A 23,242-nucleotide genomic window follows, 5' to 3' on the forward strand; every position below is an offset into this window, starting at 1 on the left:
GTAGTAGCCCAGACACCAGCTAAGCTCACATTACATTTCACACTCTGGCTCATCTTCTGATTTCTTTTTTGTGTGAGGAGTTTTGCTATTTTATTTTCACGTTGTGAATATGTAGCCACCTCATGACTAATTCTAAATGACTGAAGGACTCCCACCCTATTACTTTCCAGGTCCAAAGGCACCTGCTGCCATTGATAACAGACGCAGTGACGTGTTCTCATTGTGGTCATCATCAGGTGCCTTCTGTCCCTGGTACTTAAAAGTCACCAGAAGTGCTTATGCCGATTATATGCCCTGTCAGGGTGACCTCTGAATGGACAAATGTCAAAATCATTGCAGAGGGTTACTGATCTGATAAAATTCAATGGGGTTATAAACTATTTATGTTTCTGAATCTGTGTACGTGAGGATTTCCAAGTCAGATTCGCTCCTAATGTTAAGGTTAAAGTTTTGACTTTTAATTTTATTGTTTGGGTGATTATATGAGAAATTTAAAAAATAGACTGAGAGCTGGTATTTCTAGAAGAACACTTTAAAATACTTTATCTTTTAAAGAACTTTTACCATAAAAGAAATATTATCAATATTATAGAGAAGATTAATAATATGCCCAGAGTTTTCTGGCTAGTACAATTTGGAACCAGAACAAGAATCCAGGTCTTTTGAGTCTTATTCCAGTGTTCTTTCTCTTGTAGAATTGCCTCTCTGGCCATATGTGATATGAACAATGTAAAATTTTTTGATCGACCTAGAAATTTATAAATGGACACATGTACATAAATAAATATATATTCTACATGCATACATTTATCCACATAAGTATCTATTTTCCTCCATCTTGTAGAACAATACATTTTTAAGCATTGTTTAACAATGCATCTAATAAAGTAGAAATAAATAATATACCAGAGTCAAAGAAAATACAGTTTGATCAGAACGATAAAACACTGGGAAGATTAAAATATACTATAAAACAGAAAACATAATATAAAGTGTGGTGACATGACTGAAAATAAACATACAAGCCATATTAATAAATACAAATGAATTGGACTCATCTATTAGTAGAATAGAATTCTCAAATTGGATCACAAAGCAAAACCAGCAAAAAAAAAAAGAGATTTATTTAACTCAAAGTGACTCAGGAAGATTGAAAATTAAATGATAGATAACAACATACCAGACAAAAGAAAATAAAATAAAGGGACACATATCATTATATCAAAAATGGTTGAAAACCAGGCACAAACACTAAAAGACCTAGAAGAGTCCTCAGTGATGATAAAGATTGTACTCTGCAATGAAAATATGACATACGTGGATAACTATTTGCCAAAAATGTAGCATTGCCATTCTTAGAGCAAAAACAAACTTAAACGCACACAAAAATAGAGAGACAACATTGGTACCTGATTTTTATTCACCCTCTTAGCCCTTGATAGATTTAGTGGATAAAGATTTTTAAGGGTACTGAAGACATAGACAAAACAAAACAAAAGATATGATAGTGCTAACTGATATGACAAACTTTGTATGTAGCTTGGAAACAAAATATGTGGCTTTTTTACAAGTTCAATGACCATTCACAAAATTTAATTACATACAGGACATTAAAAATATCTAAATACATGTAAAACAGGAGAAATAGTACAAACAACATTGTCTGATCACAATGTAATACAAGCAGAAATAATGACCAAATAAGAAAGTAACAGATGCTTCCATTTAGAAATTAAAACCAAACAAAACTTCTTCCTTAAACAACAAACGAAAATCAAAATAAAAAAATACTTAGAAAATGAAATTAAAACACCCATATCAGAATCTAGGAAAATTCTCAGCCTAAATATTTATATTCATAAAGAAGAAATAATAAAAAGAAGTGGATTGAGCATTTCCAGGAAGGTAGAAAGGAACAACAAATAGTCTTAAGGAAAGGAGAAAGAATATAGTAGCAAGAGAAAAGCAGAAATTAATAAATTAGAAAACAGAAAAAAATTAGAGCTGCTGAATAAATCCAAGACCAAGTTCCTTAAAAATTAGGTAAGCAAATAACTTACTCAAGGAAAAACAAGAGGAGAAAGCACAAATACACAGATAAGAATTGAGAAGGGGGAAATAACTATAGATTGGGAGGAATCTAAAAGGTCCACATAATGTCTTTTAATCTCATTCAAAAACTTAGCACATCTTGACAAAATGGGAGATTTTCTAGGAAAGATAAATTTCCAAAACAACACACACCCCCGAGTAAATAGTTCAAATGTCATAAAAGCAAGGAAAGAATTTGTATTGTGTTAATGTCTTCCCCTGCCACGCTAAAGCATCTGGCCAAGAGTATGTTTTAGTGTATGGAGTGGAAAACTCATTTATTTAAGTGCTCTATGGCATAAAAAAAGAAAATAAATTTCTGAATTGTTTTACTCAGCTTAGCATAACTTTTATAACCAAACCTGACAACAAATAGCACTAAAAATAAATTTAAATTCATTGAATATAAATTAAATAAATTCTACCATAAAAGAGAAAAAAAATCTTATTTTAAGGGGAAAATGCTAAAAGGGGAACTTTAGGAACACTCCCAGTAATGTTAGGACAAGACAAATATACTATCATAGCTATTATTTAAGATTGTTCTTGAAGTATTAGCTAAATAAGATAAATAAATAATAGGAATAACATTGTTGAGGTTGGAGTAATATTGTAATTATTATAGAAGATTTGATGGTATAGTATACTTGTAAAATCTAAAAGAAGCAGCTAAAAAACTAGTAGCATTCACATATTATATAATAAACAATTGGAATATATTATAAAAGAAAGGCCCCATGACCCTATTTACAACAGCAATAAAAAGATAAAATAATTAGAAGTATAAAGTTAACAAGAAACATGTAAGAAATATGTATATAGACAGAGAAAACCATGTTTTAGGAAAATGAAAAAATGCATTTGCTTATATATGCATGGAATAGCTCTGGAAGTGTACTGAAGACTCTTATAAAAGTTGTTGAATCTGGAAAAAGGAGTCAAAATGTTGACATCATTTTGTCCTTTTGAATGCTTTATCTTGTTCATACACAATAAATATATAATTTTTATTTTATACAAGTCTTAAGATCCTGCCCAGTTATTAAATTTCATTCACAATTTGATTTAAGATTCCCTTTGCTCAAAGCAAAAGAGAAAAATTAAGAAAATAGTAATTGAACAACCAACCAACAAAGTCATGCACATTTACATGATTTACATTATTCAAAACGGAAGGTACATCAATTTCTTAAGAAAAGAAAAGCTTACTCTGGCTTATATTTGAAAGAAATTTTACACCTTTATCTTTTCCAAGTCATAATCAATGTCCTCTACACGTAACAAGTACAGTGTGGCAGAGACTGTGCCCCCGTCCACCGAATTCTGTTCTGCTTTCCACTGTAGAATCATCAATGGGAAGATGCTGCCTAGTTAGGGGCCACATATACCCCAATACTCCTTTCAGTGAGATGTGACCATTCATGTGTGAATGGAACTCCTGTGAATGGAAAGTGATCGTAAGATATGAGTGCTATTTTCTGGCTAAGCCTTTTAAGAAGGGGTGTGCCCCTCCAGGATCTCCATCATCTTCTACCATTAGACACACATGATGATGAAGGCCTAGGGCTTCATCAAAATATTCCCAAATCATCACATGGATGAGAATTGTGCACCTACAGGGAGCACCCATTTTAGACTGTTATATGAATGAGAAATAAACTTCTATTATGTTTGAGGCACATATAGATGTTTGGGTCTCTTTGTTAAAGCACTTTAGCCTACCTAACTGAAGAGTTTATTTTTATTTTGTTTATCTTATTGCAGCTCTCAGTACAAGTCTAGGATCCAATACCAAAGTACAATTCAGTAAAAATAGGTCTCTAGAGAGCTATGATAATAGTGTACCCTGGTGTTTATGGCTTTCTGATGGTGCAGATTGAACTAAGGATATATAGCAGTTAGACTAGAGGATTATTTATCTTTAATGTTTCCTTCCACAAATATATTTTCTCTCAATTGGTTTTGACAAATACAGGACAACAAATACTTGAAGATTTATCCTCTGGCATAGGCTTGCAATCCAGGTATTGTGTGTTGCTTATCAATAGAAATTCTATTTATTTACTTAAATGAAGTAAATGACACATTAATTGTGAAAAATGAGGATCCTAACCAGGACTCTTGTGTAAATAGCCAGCCAAGCCTCTTGGCAAAGAGGCCAGCCACATTAGCATTCCTAGGCAGTTCCAGGATCTCTTAAGGCATCAATCAATCAATCAATCAATCCATCACCCTCTACAGCATATGAATAAATAATAAATCCTCAAATGTTGACAACTTAAAGCATAGTTGAGTTGATTTCCACTTACACATTTTTTAGAGCAGAAGCCATGATATGCCATCCATGGCCACTGAAAATCTTAAAAAATGTACTTATACCACATTTAGTTTGGTCAAATAAGTAGACTTGAGGGAGATTCCACCAATATGAGTTGGCTGCTTTCAGTGACTTAATGAATTGAATTTCCACATGGTATAATCAGAAGGAGAGACCATGACAATATGCTAAATTTGTCTAGATTTACCCAATGGAGTAGACTCAAACAGAGTCACTACATTTGTTTTGTAATACATGTTCAATAATTTTGATATTTCAAGATTTGGGGGAGATGAAGTATATAATATCTGCCGTTTCTACTGATTGTTATTTTTTATAACCATCAGTTCTAGTTTTGCAATCCTGTTCTTTTCCCATAATTTTCTCTTTTTAACTGATCTTATTATAATTTAATCTCTTTGATGATCTTAGTTTTATAATTTTAGAATAGTCCCTTTGAGGTTGTTGTTGTTTTGGGGTTTTTTTTTCCATTTTATCTATATTGGATTAACATCCTGAATTTACAGACACCCTTTCTTAGGGTTATTTAGTTTTAATAGTTTGAAATTTTAGTTTTGATGGTCATCTGGATAAGCTTGTTTCTCTGTCACTGTCTCTGTCTCTGTCTCTCTCTTTCTGTTTAACCCCACATGGCTTACAGCTTCCTCTGCTTAGTCCCTCCTCCATCTTGGCTCCTTTGCTCAAGCACCATGTCTTATATTGTTGGCTCTGGGTTCCCATATCATGATTGATTAGGGATTTTGCTAATGTTGTCCCCAAGTCAGCGTCCTACAGAGTCTCTTCAATCTTCCCACTGAATATACAATACTATTATCTGTGTAATATGTAGGACTTAAATTTTCCATGGTTTCTGAACTCATAAACCAATGGACATATGACTTTAGCTTTTATTCTCCCCACCACACTCAACAACCTCATACTATCAGTCAGAGTCTAGAAAACAGAAATCACTCCAGTTATTTCAGAAAGGGTATTTAATTCAGATAATTGTTTACACAATGAGTTGAAAAGACAAACAGGGGACAGTAAGTCATCCTAGAGATTATCAACAGTGAGAAGATGACACTGTCCCTATGACTGGAGAGACTTGAGGACAAGCTGCTGTGATCAGAGACTAACCACCAGCACCACTGGCCAAAACAAAAACCATCCTGGGAGAGGTGGGACCATGGAGGAAATGGGTCTGGAAGGAGTGGAATCCGCCAGAGGGACACAGTCACAGCCAGATGCCAGTGAGGCAGAGAGGGGGAGCAAGGTAACATGGATGTTCTTTTCTCCTGCTCTGTAATTTCTTGCCATCGCTTCTCATTGACCCAACCTTGCCAAAGCCAGCTATCAAGGGGGCCTGGGAAATGAGGCTACCTGCAATATAGACAGGAGAAAGCAGGGAATGGATTTGAGTGCAAACAGACAAATGACAGCCATGCCTCCTCCTGCCATTCCGCCCTGTACACACACACACACACACACACACACACACACACACTCACCAGTCCACGGTGGTTTCTCTTCCACTTCAGGTCCACAGAAAGCTCTGTCTCAATTGTCTTTAATTTGGCTCTATCATTTAATTGTTTTCTCTGAAATTTCTTTTTTATAACTGCTGGGTTTTCAATGGGGTAGGGATTGGGGAGTATGACCTCAAAGCATGAAAGCACATAGGCTTGATGTGAGATATCATATTCTCTCCTTAGCCCTGGTGTTTCACTTTATTATTAGTTTTTTAGGCAAGGTTGCTGAGTGAAAAGAGAATAGGCTTTTAGTACAGTCAGATCTGGATTCCAGTTTCACATAACCACCTATGTGATTATTTTAGGATGGGCTGGTTATGTTTCCTTATCTATAAAATGGGAATGATAATACTGACCTTACGATCTGTTTAATGATTAAATAAAAGAGAATATCCAAATTGCCATATTGTGAACCAGGTACTATGTGTGTTCTCAATATAAGGTTGTTATTATCATTATTATTATCATAACTATGTTCCACTTCATTCCTAGTTAAGTGAAAGCACTATTAGCCTTGACTTGTATTTTCCAATGTATGACTTTCATCTTGTTTTATCAGGAGACACTGATTAGTAGAACTCACAGTAGAATGAGCTATACCCTGTCAGGAATCAAGCATAATGTTTTTTCATTTGTTTCTTTTGAGTATGAAGGATATGCTTAGGAATTAGCAGGGTACCTATACACATCTTTGTTATATCAACTGAATTTATACATCTTGCAACATGTTAGCAACTATAACCCAGAGAAAGTTTTAAGAGAAAAATAAAATTCATTCGGAATATATTTTAATGCAGACAAATTCCCAAAACCAAATATTGGAATCTCAGTGCATAACACTTCACAACTACAGGGACCATCATTGTTGAAATAAAATGTTAAGATTTTAATATTTCAAAGGTCTTTTGCAAATGCTTAGCTAATAACCTTCATATTTTACAACCTTTGAGCACCAAAATTTTGTGAGGAAAATTTTTCTTACTCTGCAAATGCTAAATAATGCTGGCATATACAACCTAAAGAGAAGCATAGTTTTCATACACTTCTCCCTTCCATCTCATTTTGAAAACTCATCAAAAAAGTTCAGCCTCTTGTTACTTCTAAGGAAGAATGGCTCAGTTCACACTTGACCTCTATTGCTCAACTGTTCTCCTTCAGAGGGTGTCTTCTTTAATGGGTTGGATTTATATTAAAAGGATTTGACTATATTCAATATTAAAACAAACATCGATTAACATATTCATTGGGTTTTTATGCTGCCAAATCAATGGTTAGTCTTACTGCTTCCCTTTCCAAGCTTGTTTAGGCATTGTCAGAACTATGTCTGAGCCACCCAGAGTCCTTCCTAACTTCAGAACCCAAGTGCTTGGTTCCATTATCGGTGGCAGTGAATCATTAGGATCTATCAGACTTCAAAGGGCTATGTAAGTTGTGTAGAAGTTTGAAAGTTGTTTCATTGCCTAATATCTATCCTGTCCCATTTGATTCACATTTTCACTTTGATTACAATCAACTTATACTACTTTCTACATTGCTAATGGAAATAATCAATACAAAGGCTGAAATTAGATTACGTGGTAACTGCCTTTCTACTGTTTCCAGCATGAGTGGTTCTCTATTACTAAATGTTCTGGAGGAATGAAATTTTTACCAATGCAAGTACGAATAATTGTAATCATTGCCAGTGCATTCCTGGACAATGAGAAATTCAATTTGTCCTTGTCAAAATAAAAACAAAAGAACAAAACATCAGTTGGTTGGAACCTTTGAGGTAGTGGAAAGCTCTCATCAGAGATTAATTGGAGAGGGAACTAATTTGAAAATGGTTTAACTGCATCAGTTTTGCATTGATCTGACTGTAATAAATGTCTTTTTGTGTAGCTATAAGAATGGTGGCAGTTATCTTAAGGTCAAAATATCCACAGGGAGTTTGTTGAGAGTAGTATGAAGGGACGTCACAGGGAAGTGAAACAAAGGAAAATGATTGATGATGTGTTGAGAGCTTCATTCTGTGAGGATAATCTAAAAGTTTTAGTATTGTTTTCAGCACTGTGTTAAAGTGGTTTTCATATAAAGTAGAACTATGGTACAACACTGTTTAAATTTGTGTGGATCCAGATGTGTGGACCCCATACTACTTGGTTGACTGTTTGAAATGAAACAAGAGCCATAGTTGCTATGTCAAGAGCCACATAAATACTTATTCTCAAGATATATGCTAGAAAATACTGAGAAATTGATCCACATGAGAAATGGTGTTAAGGCTTATCAACTTCAGAAAAGCCACATTATCTCAAAACACAAATTTTACCTTAGACTATCAATCACAAAGAATAAGTGAAAATGTAGTGTGAATATAGTATTAGCATTAGATAACTATAGAATATATTTCACATTTATTATAGAATAACAAATTAAAATCACATGAGTATAAAAAATCAGAGGCTCTGCTTTTTCTTAATCTTTAGAAGGATCTTTAGATGACCTATTAATAACCACAAGGTACTGAGCATATCTTATGTGCCACACACTGTGTTTTCCAAGGTACATTATGCTATTATCTGATGTAACCAAATTAAGAAGAAATTAGTGGGAAAAAATACAAAGGAAAGAACCCTCGTGGACAAGTTGCATGCTTATAAATGATGATTTATATATTAGGGAATCAACTAAGTGATAAACATAATTTTTAGGTGGGCCTAGAAAGGTAGTGAGAATGATTCTATAAGATAAATACATAAACTAGACTCATTACTTTTTGATCATTTCTCAAATTAAGAAATCAATCACCTTACCTTTTTAAATTCAATAGCAGGCAAAAATATACAATTAGGAAATGAGAAGAAGGAAAGAGAAAACGAAGTCACACTCTACATCGGTGTTTGCCACACAAGGCTACTGTGGAAATGTGAGTGAAGTGTCTTTTATTATTGTTTTTATTTTTCTGGGCCTGAATTTTTGCTCACTCAAAAGATCCAACTGTGAGAACTTGCTCTAAAGTCCCAGCTTGCTGATGGATAGGCAACCTCTCCCAAGGTAATAGGGAAGCTGTTTTAGCAACTCATATTTTTGGAAAAGTCCCTGTTTGTTGTAATTTGATCCTGACTGCAACCCATATCTCACCTGCATTTATCAACACCAAGCCACAGAAACGCCTGGAAGGACCACAATGCTCCTTGCTCGTGCTATGCGTTTGTGGTATTTTGGCTGCTTCACTATAAAAATATTATGCCACAGAAAATACATTCTGATTTCATGTAGCAAGTCAACCCACAAACATGAAACTGAGTGTCGGTTTTATTATCCTTAACTAATTTGTGTTTCCTTGAGAGTAGAAAGCAATAGTAAATTCATGGATTTGTGTAACTGTGCTTGGGGAGAAAAGCAACTTCTATATCAAACCTCAACAATATTTTTTCCTTTTCTCCAACACCAATGTTTTCTTTCTAGCATGTTTTATTTGTCTAAAATAAGTTTAAGTGGTTACATTTTATGAATTATGTACGATATTTCCATTTATAAATGAGGATAGCAACTCTTCTATATACAATAAAAGAATAAGAAATTCTGAAAACTATTAAGAAATGTTTAATCATTTTTACCAGAGAAAGAAGAAAAAATACTTCTTAGACTTACAAATGCAGGTATTCCTTCATTTACTCATTTAGTACATTTTTTGTGATTACAAATTTGAGGGCAAACAATTTGTTGGAATTGGGGGGTCAAAGATAAACAAGCCATGATCCAAGCCATGAAAAATGCCCACAGGGAGAAAGACACATTGATGCAAAGGCAATTGCAATAAAGGAAGATGAGTGCTTAAAAACTGTATGTATGTTAAGGTTATGTCTGTCCCTTTAAAGCGAGATATTCTTATGTTAAACCATCATTTTGGAGCTCTTGGCTTGTCTTTCCACTATAGTAACTAGGTCCATTGGTATTCTCCCATAGCATTTTCAAGATTGATATCTGTGTAATGTCAATGATTAGAGAATATCTAATGTGGTGTAAAGCAAGCATTTTTGAGTAAGGAATCATATTTCTCCCAGTGATGCCTTTATATTTTGGCAACAAGCAAAATGATTGATTCTCAACACCTCTTGTCTTCCCTGTGTTATGAACTGACTCTATTTTCATGATAGGAGGAGGAATGAGTTAAATAAAACACTTAGCAACAAAAGGAGGAGGCTCAATTTTGTGTACTCTTTTTTTAAAATTATCAATGAGAAATGTCACTTATGGGGCCTGTTTCTCCTTCATAATTCAATAGGAGAATTATCATGGTCTCAAAATGCTTTGGATCTTTGCCCTCCTTTAGGGCATGTTTTAATGTGATATTTAATGTTTTAATGTGAAGTTTTAGAATGGATATAGATAGATACAGGCATAGACATAGATATATGTTTATTCATTCAAATTACTTTTTATGAAATAATTACAATAATTTGCCCTATATTATGGAACTTAGTTATGTATTCGACACCTTTATTTGCATCCCCTGAATGAGTATGTTGATAAATATGGTAGTTGGGGGATTGCCAATGTTGGTTGTGTTTATGAATCTAGAAATATATGAGTAATATGCCTGAGATGCAAGAAAATTAACTTTACCTCCATGCTCCCTAACTCATCTTGTACCTATCGATAGGAGATAAATTCTGTGGGGAAGCAATCAAAAAAGGAATATTTCTAAGCCCATTTTCATGGAGGAGCCAAAAATACTAATAAATTTAGATTTTCAGGCTTATTATAGTGTATACCAGGTGATCAGAGGGTGACCTTGGATGGTTACTAAATTTTCCTATGCCCAGGGTTTCTCATCCATATTATGGGGATAATAGATAGCCTGTGTTTATGATCAATAAATCTCTCACTTAAACAAGGGACAAATGCTATGCAAATATTAGTTGGAATATTTTGTAAGCCCACTGCTCATATATATTATTATAGAATTTAACCCTCTAGAAGATCTTCTCTGTGCCTAATATTTCTACAGCCAGAGTTAAGCACCAACTCAGTGCAATTCTTTAAATGCTTTTATTTATTTTTAATGATTAGTAACATTTGCTACCCCAACCCTTTCCCCCATTTTATAAGTTGAACGAAGAACATAAAAGAAATTCTGATTTGGAAAAAGCGCTCCCCACACACCCAACGAAGGGGAACTTCCAGTTTCCAGTCCAGCATGTAAGGAGTGTAAAAGAGTCCATTTACCTTAAACAAGTAGAATTTGAACAAACTGAAAAATCAGCAACTCTTCTTAGATCTGTCAGATAATTGAGATCACAGGGCAAACTGCTGCCCCCCAAATTGGAGAGACAGACAGAAAGATACAAAGAATCTCAACTTACCAGTGTAGAAACCTACGAGCAGAAACCTCCATGGAAACCAGTGTCAGGTTGGAAAACCTGAACTATTGGGTGGGCCAAAACCGAAGTGCTCTGGGTTTTTTAAGTAAAAATAAAAGACATTTTTCATTTTCACCAAGAACTTTATTGAACAATGTATTCACCCTTTTGTTTCACTACCTTCTTCCATTTTCCAGGCAACTTCATAATTCCGTCTTCCCAAAACTTTTTATCTTTTTGAGCAAAGAACTCTTCCAGGTGCCTCTTACAGTCTTCCAGGGAACTGAAATTTTTTCCATGAAGAGAATTTTGTAAAGACTGAAATAAATGGAAATCCAAAGGTGCAATGTCTGGTGAATACGGTGGATGAATCAGAACTTCCCATCCAAGCTGTAACAGTTTTTGCCTGGTCCTCAAAGAAACATGCGGTCTTGCGTTATCCTGATGGAAGATTATGTGTTTTCTGTTGACTAATTCCGGATGCTTTTCATCGAGTGCTGCTTTCAGTTGGTCTAATTGGGAGCAGTACTTGTTGGAATTAAGCGTTTGGTTTTCCAGAAGGAGCTCATAATAGAGGAGTCCCTTCTAACCCCACCGTATACACAACATCACCTTCTTTGGATGAAGACTGGCCTTTGGTGTGGTTGGTGGTGGTTCATTTTGCTTGCCCCACAGTCTCTTCTGTTCCACATTATTGTACAGTATCCACTTTTCATTGCCCATCACAATTTGTTTTAAAAACGGAATTTGTTTTCATTATGTTTCAGTAGAGAATCGCATGCTGAAATATGGTCAAGAAGGTTTTTTTTGCTTAACTTATGTGGAACCCAAACATCAAAGCGATTCACATAACCAAGCTGGTGCAAATGATTTTCAACGCTTGGTTTGGATATTCTGAATATGTCGGCTATCTCCCGTGTGCTATAACGTTGATTGTTGTCAGTTACTGTTTCGATTTGATCACTATCAACTTAAACTGGTCTACCCGACTGTGGAGCATCGTCCAGTGAGAAATCTCCAGCACGAAACTTCGCAAACCACTTTTGACACGTTCGATCATTCACAGCACATTCTCCATACACTGCACAAGTCTTTTTGTGCGTTTCAGTTGTGTTTTTACCTTTCTTGAAATAATAAAGCGTAATAAGCCGAAAATGCTGCTTTTTCCCTTCCATCTTCAATACTAAAATGGCTACACAAAAATTCACCAATTTTGATAAGTCTTTTTTTAAACGCACGCTGATATGACAGCTGTCACAAATAATCTAACAAAATTGTTTCGAATGAAGTTAAAGACAACTAAGTGCTACTAGAGCCATCTTATGGAAAAAACCGAAAGAACATTTTGGCCCACCCAAAATAACTGACAAGTTGCCAGAGGCTCAATGTGGACAAGCTTGCAGGTTGAGAACTCCAGGGGGACCCAGTCATCTGAGGGGTCCCACACTTTTTGTTACTTTTACCTCCAGGTGCTCCACCAGGTCCTCACAGTGAGTATCAAGAAAAATGTCCTCATGCTTCCAGCAGAAAGAGAGAAAAAGAAAGCATTTTGAAATGTGCCAGAGCATTCTGTTCTTCTTAACAAGACATTCCCTCAGGAGAAACTATTTTGCCAAAGCCTAAAACATGCTGGGGTTTTACTAGAGCCTAATTTACTTGGGGGAAGAGAAATATCCAGCTCTAGGCAGCAATAGCCTTCCACATGGGAGAAGGGAAATACCGAACACCAGCTCCCTCCAGCCTTCCATGTGGGAAACAGGAAATACACAACCCCAGGCCCCTCTAGCCCTCCTGTCTCACTTAAGGGGAGAAAAGAAAACCTGAGAAGCATGAGTGAAGTTCACTTGGAAGTACCACTTCCAAGATAGGAAGCAGCTTGTTGTGTTTGAAGACACCCACTGGCTGGAAGATTCTATGCATGGAGCAAGCAGGATCTGATAGGGGATGAGGTCAGAAAGACAAGGGGCCAGTGTATGCAGGTCTTTTAGGTCAGGATAAAGTGTTCGGGTTTTATTCTAAGTGTTATAGGAAGACCCGAGCAATTTTTAGCTGGGAGATAATTGGATCTGATTTGTCTTTTAAGGAGGAGATGCTGGCTGCTGTGTAGAGAAGAGAATGAAGTGGAATGGGAGGGGAGGCAGAGAGATCATTTAAGAGACCAAGGCAGGAATCACGTGACAATGTTGTAGACTTGGACAGCAGTGATGGAAGTAGTGAAAAGTTGTCCAATTTAGAAGATATTTAAATTTAGAGAAGATAAGACTGATGAATTAGATGTGAGAGATGAGAGAGACAGAGGAACCAGTGATAGGTAGTAGTTTTTTGGACTAAGTGAATTGGTGAAAGTGTGGTACATTTTATTTCGAAGGAGATTATAGAAGAAGGAGCAGATTTGGGGATCAGGAGTAGATCAAAATTTTGTTTTGGACCTCTTAAGCTTGAGGAGCTTATTAAACAACCAGTAGATAAAGAAATCGCTAACATTTTCTACACCCTAGGCATTTTTAAGTGTTCTCTATATAGTAACTCAATCTTCACATCGACTTTGCAATAGAAGTATTATTATTATCATCATCCTCATTTTTAAGTTTAATACTAATGTAAAGTTTAATGCTTACCTAAGGAGTCAATAATAAGTGGCGAGTGGTCTGGTTTCAGGAGTCTGTGCTTTTAAACACTGTGACTTATTTCCTTTCAGATGAATATGCCAACCAGGCATTGGGGAAAGGGAAATGCTATTCTTTTTATTAGAAAATAGGCTAGTAAATGTGACAATTTTATAGACAGAAGCAATCCTCTAGCAAAAAATAGAAAATTACCAAAGTGATTCATTATTTAAAAAATTGAATTATTCCTAAAATTATTCTGATTCCCTAAAGACTTTTCTCCAAAAACTGTTATGGAATCAATGCTCTTATGTTATATGGACTTGAAAAATATAGAAAAGTAAAATATTTTACTATTCCATTCACATTAGGAAACATACAGATCTTCCTTGACTTATGATGGGATTACATCCTGATAAACCCATTGTAATTTGAAAATATTGTTAAGTCAAAAATTCTTTTAATTCACCTAACCTATTGAGCATCATAATTTAACCTAGCCTACCATAAACATGCTCAGAACACTTACATTAGCCTACAGTTGGGCAAACTCATCTAACACAAACCTATTTTATAATAAAGTATTGAATATCTCATATAATTTGAAAACTGTACTGAAAGTGAAGAACAGAATGGTTGCATGGGTACAGAATAGTCATAAGTGTATCAGTTGTTCACCCTTGTGATTCTGCAGCTGACTGGGAGCTGCAACTCACTGCGGGTGCCCAGATCATAAGAGTATCCTGCTGCATATTGCTAGCCCAGGAAAAGATCAAAGTTCAAAGTATTGTTTCTACTGAATGCATTTCTCTTTCTCACCATTGTAAAGTCAAAAAATCATAAGTTGAAACATCACAGACAGTTTGTATTTAGTTTTAGCACAAAACTCAAAATGGCCAAAGATTATATAATTTAAGTTTACTTACAGATATTTTAATGAAAACTCTATATAAGATTTTAAAACAGAATATATCACATTGAAATAATTATCCATTGTGACCATAGGTTTTTTTTTTTTCTAACAGGCAAACACGTATAACATGAGAAAAAACAGCAGAATCCAATGTATTAGCAGGAAAAATAATAAACATGTTATTAGACAACAATCGTTGATTAAAAAGCTAAGATGATCACATATTTGTATATGATATTATATAAATAGAGAATTTCCTCAACTTTTAAAACCAGGAAGATGGAAGTCTGCATGGGTGGGAAACGTAGATGGTTCAATCTAATAAAAATGGAGAATCCATGCTATGGAAGTTCTCAAATGCTATGCTAAAGACTTTGGATTTTTCTCTGGGAGGTAAAGAAGCGCTCTATTATAAGCAGGGAGGGAGGCCTAAAGGAAGAAGGAATAGTCCTCAGTGAGCAGTCAAACTGAACAGTCATGGGACTGGAACAGACCTGCTTAGCTGAGAAGGGGGAGGGTTTTTTTTTTTTAATTAATTAATTTATTTATTTATTTCTGGCTATGTTGGCTCTTCTTTGCTATGTGCGGGCTTTCTCTAGTTGTGGCGAGTGGAGGCTACTTTTCATTGCGGTGTATGGGCTTCTCATTGCGGTGGCTTCTCTTGTTGCAGAGCACAGGCTTTAGGTGCCCGGGCTTCAGTAGTTGTGGCGCAAGGGCTTAGTTGTTCCACAGCACGTGGGATCTTCCGGGACCAAGGATCAAACCCATGTCCCCGGCATTGGCAGGCGGATTCTTAACCACGGTGCCACCAGGGAAGTCCCAGGGGGAGGGTTTTTATCACACAGAATGGTATAATAGCTTAGGCTAAAGTCAACAATCTTCTAGAGATTACGATCTAGGCAGTTAGCAGAAATACAAAGGATCATGAGAGATTACTACAAGCAACTCTATGCCAATAAAATGGACAACCTGGAAGAAATGGACAAATTCTTAGAAAAGCACAACCTTCCGAGACTGAACCAGGAAGAAATAGAAAATATGAACAGACTAATCACAAGCACTGAAATTGAAACTGTGATTAAAAATCTTCCAACACACAAAAGCCCAGGACCAGATGGCTTCACAGGTGGATTCTATCAAACATTTAGAGAAGAGCTAACACCTATCCTTCTCAAACTCTTCCAAAATATAGCAGAGGGAGGAACACTCCCAAACTCATTCTACGAGGCCACCATCACTCTGATACCAAAACCAGACAAAGATGTCACAAAGAAAGAAAACTACAGGCCAATATCACTGATGAACATAGATGAAAAAATCCTCAACAAAATACTAGCAAACAGAATCCAACAGCACATTAAAAGGATCATGCACTATGATCAAGTGGGGTTTATCCCAGGAATGCAAGGATTCTTCAATATATGCAAATCAATCAACGTGATACACCATATTAACAAATTGAAGGAGAAAAACCATATGATCATCTCAATAGATGCAGAGAAAGCTTTCGACAAAATTCAACACCCATTTATGATAAAAACCCTCCAGAAAGTAGGCATAGAGGGAACTTTCCTAAACATAATAAAGGCCATATATGACAAACCCACAGCCAATATCGTTCTCAATGGTGAAAAACTGAAACCATTTCCACTAAGATCAGGAACAAGACAAGGTTGCCCACTCTCACCACTATTATTCAACATAGTTTCGGAAGTTTTAGCCACAGCAATCAGAGAAGAAAAAGAAATAAATGGAATCCAAATCAGAAAAGAAGAAGTAAAACTGTCACTGTTTGCAGATGACATGATACTGTACGTAGAGAATCCTAAAGATGCTACCAGAAAACTCCTAGAGCTAATCAATGAATTTGGTAAAGTAGCAGGATACAAAATTAATGCACAGAAATCTCCTGCATTCCTATACACTAATAATGAACAATCTGAAAGTGAAATTAAGAAAACACTCCCACTTACCGTTGCAACAAAAAGAATAAAATACCTAGGAATAAACCTACCTAGGGAGACAAAAGACCTGTATTCAGAAAAATATAAGACACTGATGAAAGAAATTAAAGATGATATAAATAGATGTAGAGATATAGCACGTTCTTGGTCGGGAAGAATCAGCATTGTGAAAATAACTCTACTACCCAAAGCAATCTACAGATTCAATGCAATCCCTATCAAACTACCAATGGCATTTTTCACAGAACTAGAACAAAAAATTTCACAATTGGTATGGAAACACAAAAGACCCCGAATAGCCAAAGCAATCTTGAGACAGAAAAACGGAGCTGGAGGAATCAGGCTCCCAGATTTCAGACCAAACTACAAAGCTACAGTAATCAAGACAGTATAGTACTGGCACAGAAACAGAAATATAGATCAATGGAACAGGATAGAAAGCCCAGAGATAATCCCACACACACATGGTCACCTTATCTTTGATAAAGGAGGGAAGAATATACAGTAGAGAAAAGACAGCGTCTTCAATAAGTGGTGCTGGGAAAACTGGACAGCTACATGTAAAAGAATGAAATTAAAACACTCCGTAACACCATACACAAAAATAAACTCAAAATGAATTAAAGACCTAAATGTAAGGCCAGACACCATCAAACTCTTAGAGGAAAACATTGGCAGAACACTCTATGACATAAATCACAGCAAGACCCTTTTTGACCCACCTCCTAGAGTAATGGAAATAAAAACAAAAATAAACAAATGGGACCTAATGAAACTTAGAATCTTTTGCACAGCAAAGGAAACCATAAACAAGATGAAAAGACAACCCTCAGAGTGGGAGAAAATATTTGCAAATGAAGCAACTGACAAAGGATTAAATTCCAAAATTTACAAGCAGCTCATGCAACTCAATATCAAAAAAACAAACCGGGGCTTCCCTGGTGGCGCAGCGGTTGAGAATCTGCCTGCCAATGCAGGGGACACGGGTTCGAGACCTGGTCTGGGAAGATCCCACATGCCGCAGAGCAACTAGGCCCGTGAGCCACAATTGCTGAGCCTGCACTTCTGGAGCCTGTGCTCCGCAACAGGAGAGGCCGCGATAGTGAGAGGCCCGCGCACCGCGATGAAGAGTAGCCCCCGCTTGCCACAACTAGAGAAAGCCCTCGCACAGAGACAAAGACCCAACACAGCCAAAAATAAATAAATAAACAGATGAAGGAAAAAAAAAATGCCATGGAATAATTAAAAAAAAAAAAAAAACAACCCAGTCCAAAAATGGGCAGAAGACCTAAATAGACATTTCTCTAAAGAAGATATACAGATTGCCAACAAACACATGAAAGAATGCTCAACATCATTAATCATTAGAGAAATGCAAATCAAAACTACAATGAGGTATCACCTCATACCAGTCAGAATGGCCATCATCAAAAAATCTACAAACAATAAATGCTGGAGACGGTGTGGAGAAAAGGGAACCCGCTAGCAGTGTTGGTGGGAACGTAAATTGATACAGCCACTATGGAGAACAGTATGGAGGTTCCTTAAAAAACTAAAAATAGAACTACCATATGACCCAGCAATCCCACTACTGGGCATATAACCTGAGAAAACCATAATTCAAAAAGACTCATGTACCAAAATGTTCATTGCAGCTGTATTTACAATAGCCAGGACATGGAAGCAACCTAAGTGTCCATCAACAGATGAATGGATAAAGAAGATGTGGCACGTATATACAATGGAATATTACTCAGCCATAAAGAGGAACGAAACTGAGTTATTTGTAGTGAGGTGGATGGACCTAGAGACTGTCATACAGAGTGAGGTAAGTCAGAAAGAGAAAAACACATACTGTATGCTAACACATATATATGGAATCTAAAAAAAAAAAAAAAAAGATTGGTCATGAAGAAACTAGGGGCAAGACGGGAATAAAGATGCAGACCTACTAGAGAATGGACTTGAGGATACGGGGAGGGGGAACGGTAAGCTGGGACAAAGTGAGAGAGTGGCATGGACATATATACACTACCAAACGTAAAATAGATAGCTAGTGGGAAGCAGCCGCAGAGCACAGGGAGATCAGCTCAGTGCTTTGTGACCACCTAGAGGGGTGGGATAGGGAGGGTGTGAGGGAGGGACATGCAAGAGGGAAGAGATATGGGGACATATGTATATGTATAAGTGATTCACTTTGTATAAAGCAGAAACTAACACACCATTGTAAAACAATTATACTCCAATAAAGATGTTTAAAAAAAAAGATCTAGGCAGTTAAAAAATGCCTAAAATAAGTAAATAACTTTTATTCTACTGCTATCAAATTAAAAGTCTTGTATTCGCTTTAGACTGGCTAAAAGAATTGCTGAAATGGGGTGTCAGAGAGCAGAAGGGATATTTAAGAAGACACAAAATTTATTGTTCCTGATACTTCAAAACTTTGATATACTTAAGAAAAACTAAATATATATGCTGAATCAGAATATGCACTGGACTGAGGGCCAACTATTGATTAGGCAAGCAAATTTTCATACTGATACCAGGATGCTGGAGGGTGGGCGGTGTACTTAATTGTCACTGACCATGAAAAAAACTCCATGCCATTTGGTATCATATAAATGTGAAAAATAGACTGGAGTCTTTTTGAATGGGAATAATTTCTTTAAAAAAATTAAAAAAAAATTCTGATACTCAAACTAGGATTCCATCTCTTATTCAACAACCTCATTCATTTTTGCCGGGACAAATGGAAAGATAATAGAATGGTCTTGCCTCTCCTCCTCTGCCTTCACCACACACACACAAACACAATACATCAGGAACAAGTTAATAGAAGTATGGGTATCTAAGCTCTGGTTTATTGAAATATTTAGCCTTTGGATGAATATTCTCTACATAAAGACATTTAGAATTCTTTGTTCTTCAAGTTGAGCATAATTAAGTCATGCCTTGAACCCAGTGATAAAGACTTCCCAACAAATGCATGCCATTTGTTCTAGGGGAGTATAGTGATCCCTCGAATTTTCTTCCTTCCATTGCTCTATTCCTATCTGATATAAACTACTCTCTTCTCATAAATGAAAATGAATATATGCATGCTGAGAAAGACCATAAATGAATTTGGAAAAATGTAAATAGATTTTGTGTTCTTTATAAACATTGACTAAAGTTGCCTAAATTCAAATGTTACTAGAAGAACCAGCCTCTGCCCTGCCTCTCCTTCATCCTTTAATTCAGGAATTTGAACAGGGAAATAAATTCTATACTGTTATAACCTGTTTATAGAGATATAATGAGGTAGGGGGAATGCATGCCTAAAAATCTGACCTTGAATTTTAAACATGTTAGTTTCAATTCCAGCTAACTGTTTGCACAACTAAAGAAATACGTAGGTCTGTTATTTATCATGAAAATCTGACGGAGTTCATTTCTTTTGCATCACTAAGATTTAAGATTATTGCCTAGAAACAATAGATGGAAACGAAAACTTCTTACATAATAGTATAAAGCACTATAGTCATTGTTCAGACAGCTATCTGTGCAGATTATATTATATTCACAAAAAAGTGCTTCTCTCTTTTAATATGGATTTAGACGGCAATATTTTTGAGATTATCGTTTATCCAGGGAAGAGTGTATAGGTGTGTGTATGTTTATGCTGGAATCCATGAAACATCTGGTGCCATAGGATAAGTTCAAGAATATATTATTCAAGGAACTTCAGATTGTGACAGGAAATCAACCCAAATTGGCTTAAGTTAAAAAAAAAAAATCTTAGTTTCCATACTGAAAATTCCAGCCGTACCAGCTTTTATCATGGCTGGATCTAAGAGTCTCAAGTGTCTTCATCAGAGCCAATTTCTCTTTACATGTCAGCCCTGTTTTCCTCTTGGTTGGCCTTATTTTTATGCTTTTATGGTGCCTGATGGAAAGTCAGATTTACTTCATCCTCTCTGCTAGCAGTCTTAGGAAAAAAAACAAAAACAAAAACAAAAACAAAAATCTTGTCTTTCCTAGTTGCCCCAGAAATATTCCTGGGATTACTTTGATTAGAGCAAAGAGTGATTAACCAATCACCATGGCCATACCACAATACTGATTGCCCAGATCTGGATCATGAGCTCACCTCTAATTCCAGAGGTTGGGCTAGCCCCACCTAAACCACATGGAATGAAAGTGGGTGGAGTTGATACCCAAGGAAAGTAAAGATGCTATTAAAGGAATAAGGGGAAGGATACTGGTTATGAAACAACACATGTCCACCCAGCAGTATAGGCTGGCTTCACTTCACACTGACTGACAAACCTGAGTAGTAACCAAACTTTAAACTGCAGAACCCATTATAGATTATTTTCTGGAGGCTCTCCTCCTCCCACATCCAAGTCTCACCCACTGTTGTCATGATTTTATTTTGGACTTGCAACCTTAGTCTTAGGGAAATGCCCCAGGTGATGATTACCGCATCCCAGGAGTGTCCAGATTGAGAAAAGGCCATGGGTAAAACCAATCCACATAAAGTATCAGGCAATTTTTTTCTGGGAGGAAACTAGCGGGTTTTACTTGGAATGATCCCCAAGCTACATCAAAAGCTGCAACACCCATAAACTTCGTGGTTGGGTATTAATGGGAGCAAAGTGACAGGTTAGTGATGGAAAGTGTGAACCTCTTGAATTGGCACTATATCACCTAGAAGACCCAAGTTTCAGGTGGTAAACAGCAGTGAACAGAACAGTGACCAAAGGCCATGCAGAAAGCAAAGCTAAGAGGAGCACATGACATAGACAATAGCTGCCAGATCGGTGACTCAAGAGTTGACATGAGACAAATCCTTTTGTTCCTTTATTTTCCAAATAAACTAGATGGTGACCCTTAGATGCAGGAGGCTGACATTTCAGTTACACAATAATAAAAACCAAAAAATTAGAAGCAACAGCGAAAGGTGCAATATATTATTATTTTCAGATGCGAAAACTAGAGTGGAATGACTATTTCACAGTGACTATTTTAAGCTCTGAAGACATAACACAATATTGCAAAGTGATTTGGCATTTTAATAGGCCACATTCGAATGGTGATTAAAAATTGGAAGCTTGGGCTTCCTTGCGTAAAAATTTTCTTCATCTGCTCTTCAGATGTAACTGCCTTATCCCTGCCACCTTCATTCAATATTGTTCTCATCAGTTTTCTAGATGGCACCAATCAAAATTAGATTGGGGCATAGGGGACAATTCAAGAACTTGGTGAAAAAGAATAAAAGATGGGAACTTTTTGACCCCAAACACTACAAAAAAGTTATGGACGTAATCATGAAAGAATAATCACTTGCATTCACCAATGCATAGTGTTCTTTACACGTGTATGGGTGCGGGGAGTGGGGGAAGAGCTTAGGAAACCAATTAAACATATCCTTGACCCTTTGGTAGTTTCTAAGACCCCAACACAGATTTAAATGAAAAACAACAGCTATGCAAATCTGTACTAAATGGGATAAGTGATGTACCAGAGAGAGCACAAATGTAATGCAACTTTTATGTTGCTTTGCAATCATCAGTTGAATTTTAGGACAAAGACCACAGTAAGTGTCTATTCTTTGTGGAAACCTGAAGGGCTTACAGATAATAGGATTATGGCTCTACTTTCATCCGGTATGAACTCCTTTCGGGGCAAATGAAGAGCCAAAGTCTCTTTTTCACCCTCTGGGCCTCTCTCACTAGAGTACCTATACTGATCATAGACAACCCACTGAACTTTGGACATGGCTAATGTGAGCAAATAGGAACGAATCAAACTTCTAGAGAAATTGTTGACAATTTCCAGCCATCATTAATGTTCACTGCTCCCTTGGATTTTAGCCACGTTCTTACCTTTAATCACTGGACACACTTAGGATAATGCACCACACCTGGGACTGGGGATAATTTACCACCTGCAGATGGGTTAGCACTGCAGTTCACTTGGGTGGAGTTTTGCATTTATTCTGGGTCCCAGAGGACTTCCTTTTATAGTGCAGTTATATCCACTAAAATTATAACTTCCAAAATTCTGTTCTATTTTATTGCTGTCGTGAAGTATTTATGTCCTCTACTGCTTAAGTGGACATTTCTAGAGATTTATTGCTGAAAACTTTCAGGAGAACTGAACAAGATTGGTGCTGCTGGTGCTGAACTATTAGACTGACTCTGTAAGAACATTTTTATGAGATGCCAAGAGAAAGTGTATCCAGTTTTAGCTTCTGATACCTTAAGAGCAAATCACAGTGAAATATGGAAAGTATATTTTGTGTAGCATCACCATCCAGTAGACTTAATAAGCACCTCATATTATGCAAATGAATGTGTTGACTTTTTTTCTCCTAATTTAATGCAATTTCAGGTAGCCAGAGATTGAGTTATTTCCTAATATGTTACAAAACTAGTTAGCGAATTGTGTTTTTTTGCATTTTTATGCTTATACTCTAAAGAGACCTCT

The sequence above is a fragment of the Balaenoptera borealis genome (assembly GCF_965194805.1).
Source record: "Balaenoptera borealis genome assembly, chromosome: 9".
Taxonomy (NCBI): Eukaryota; Metazoa; Chordata; class Mammalia; order Artiodactyla; family Balaenopteridae; genus Balaenoptera; species Balaenoptera borealis.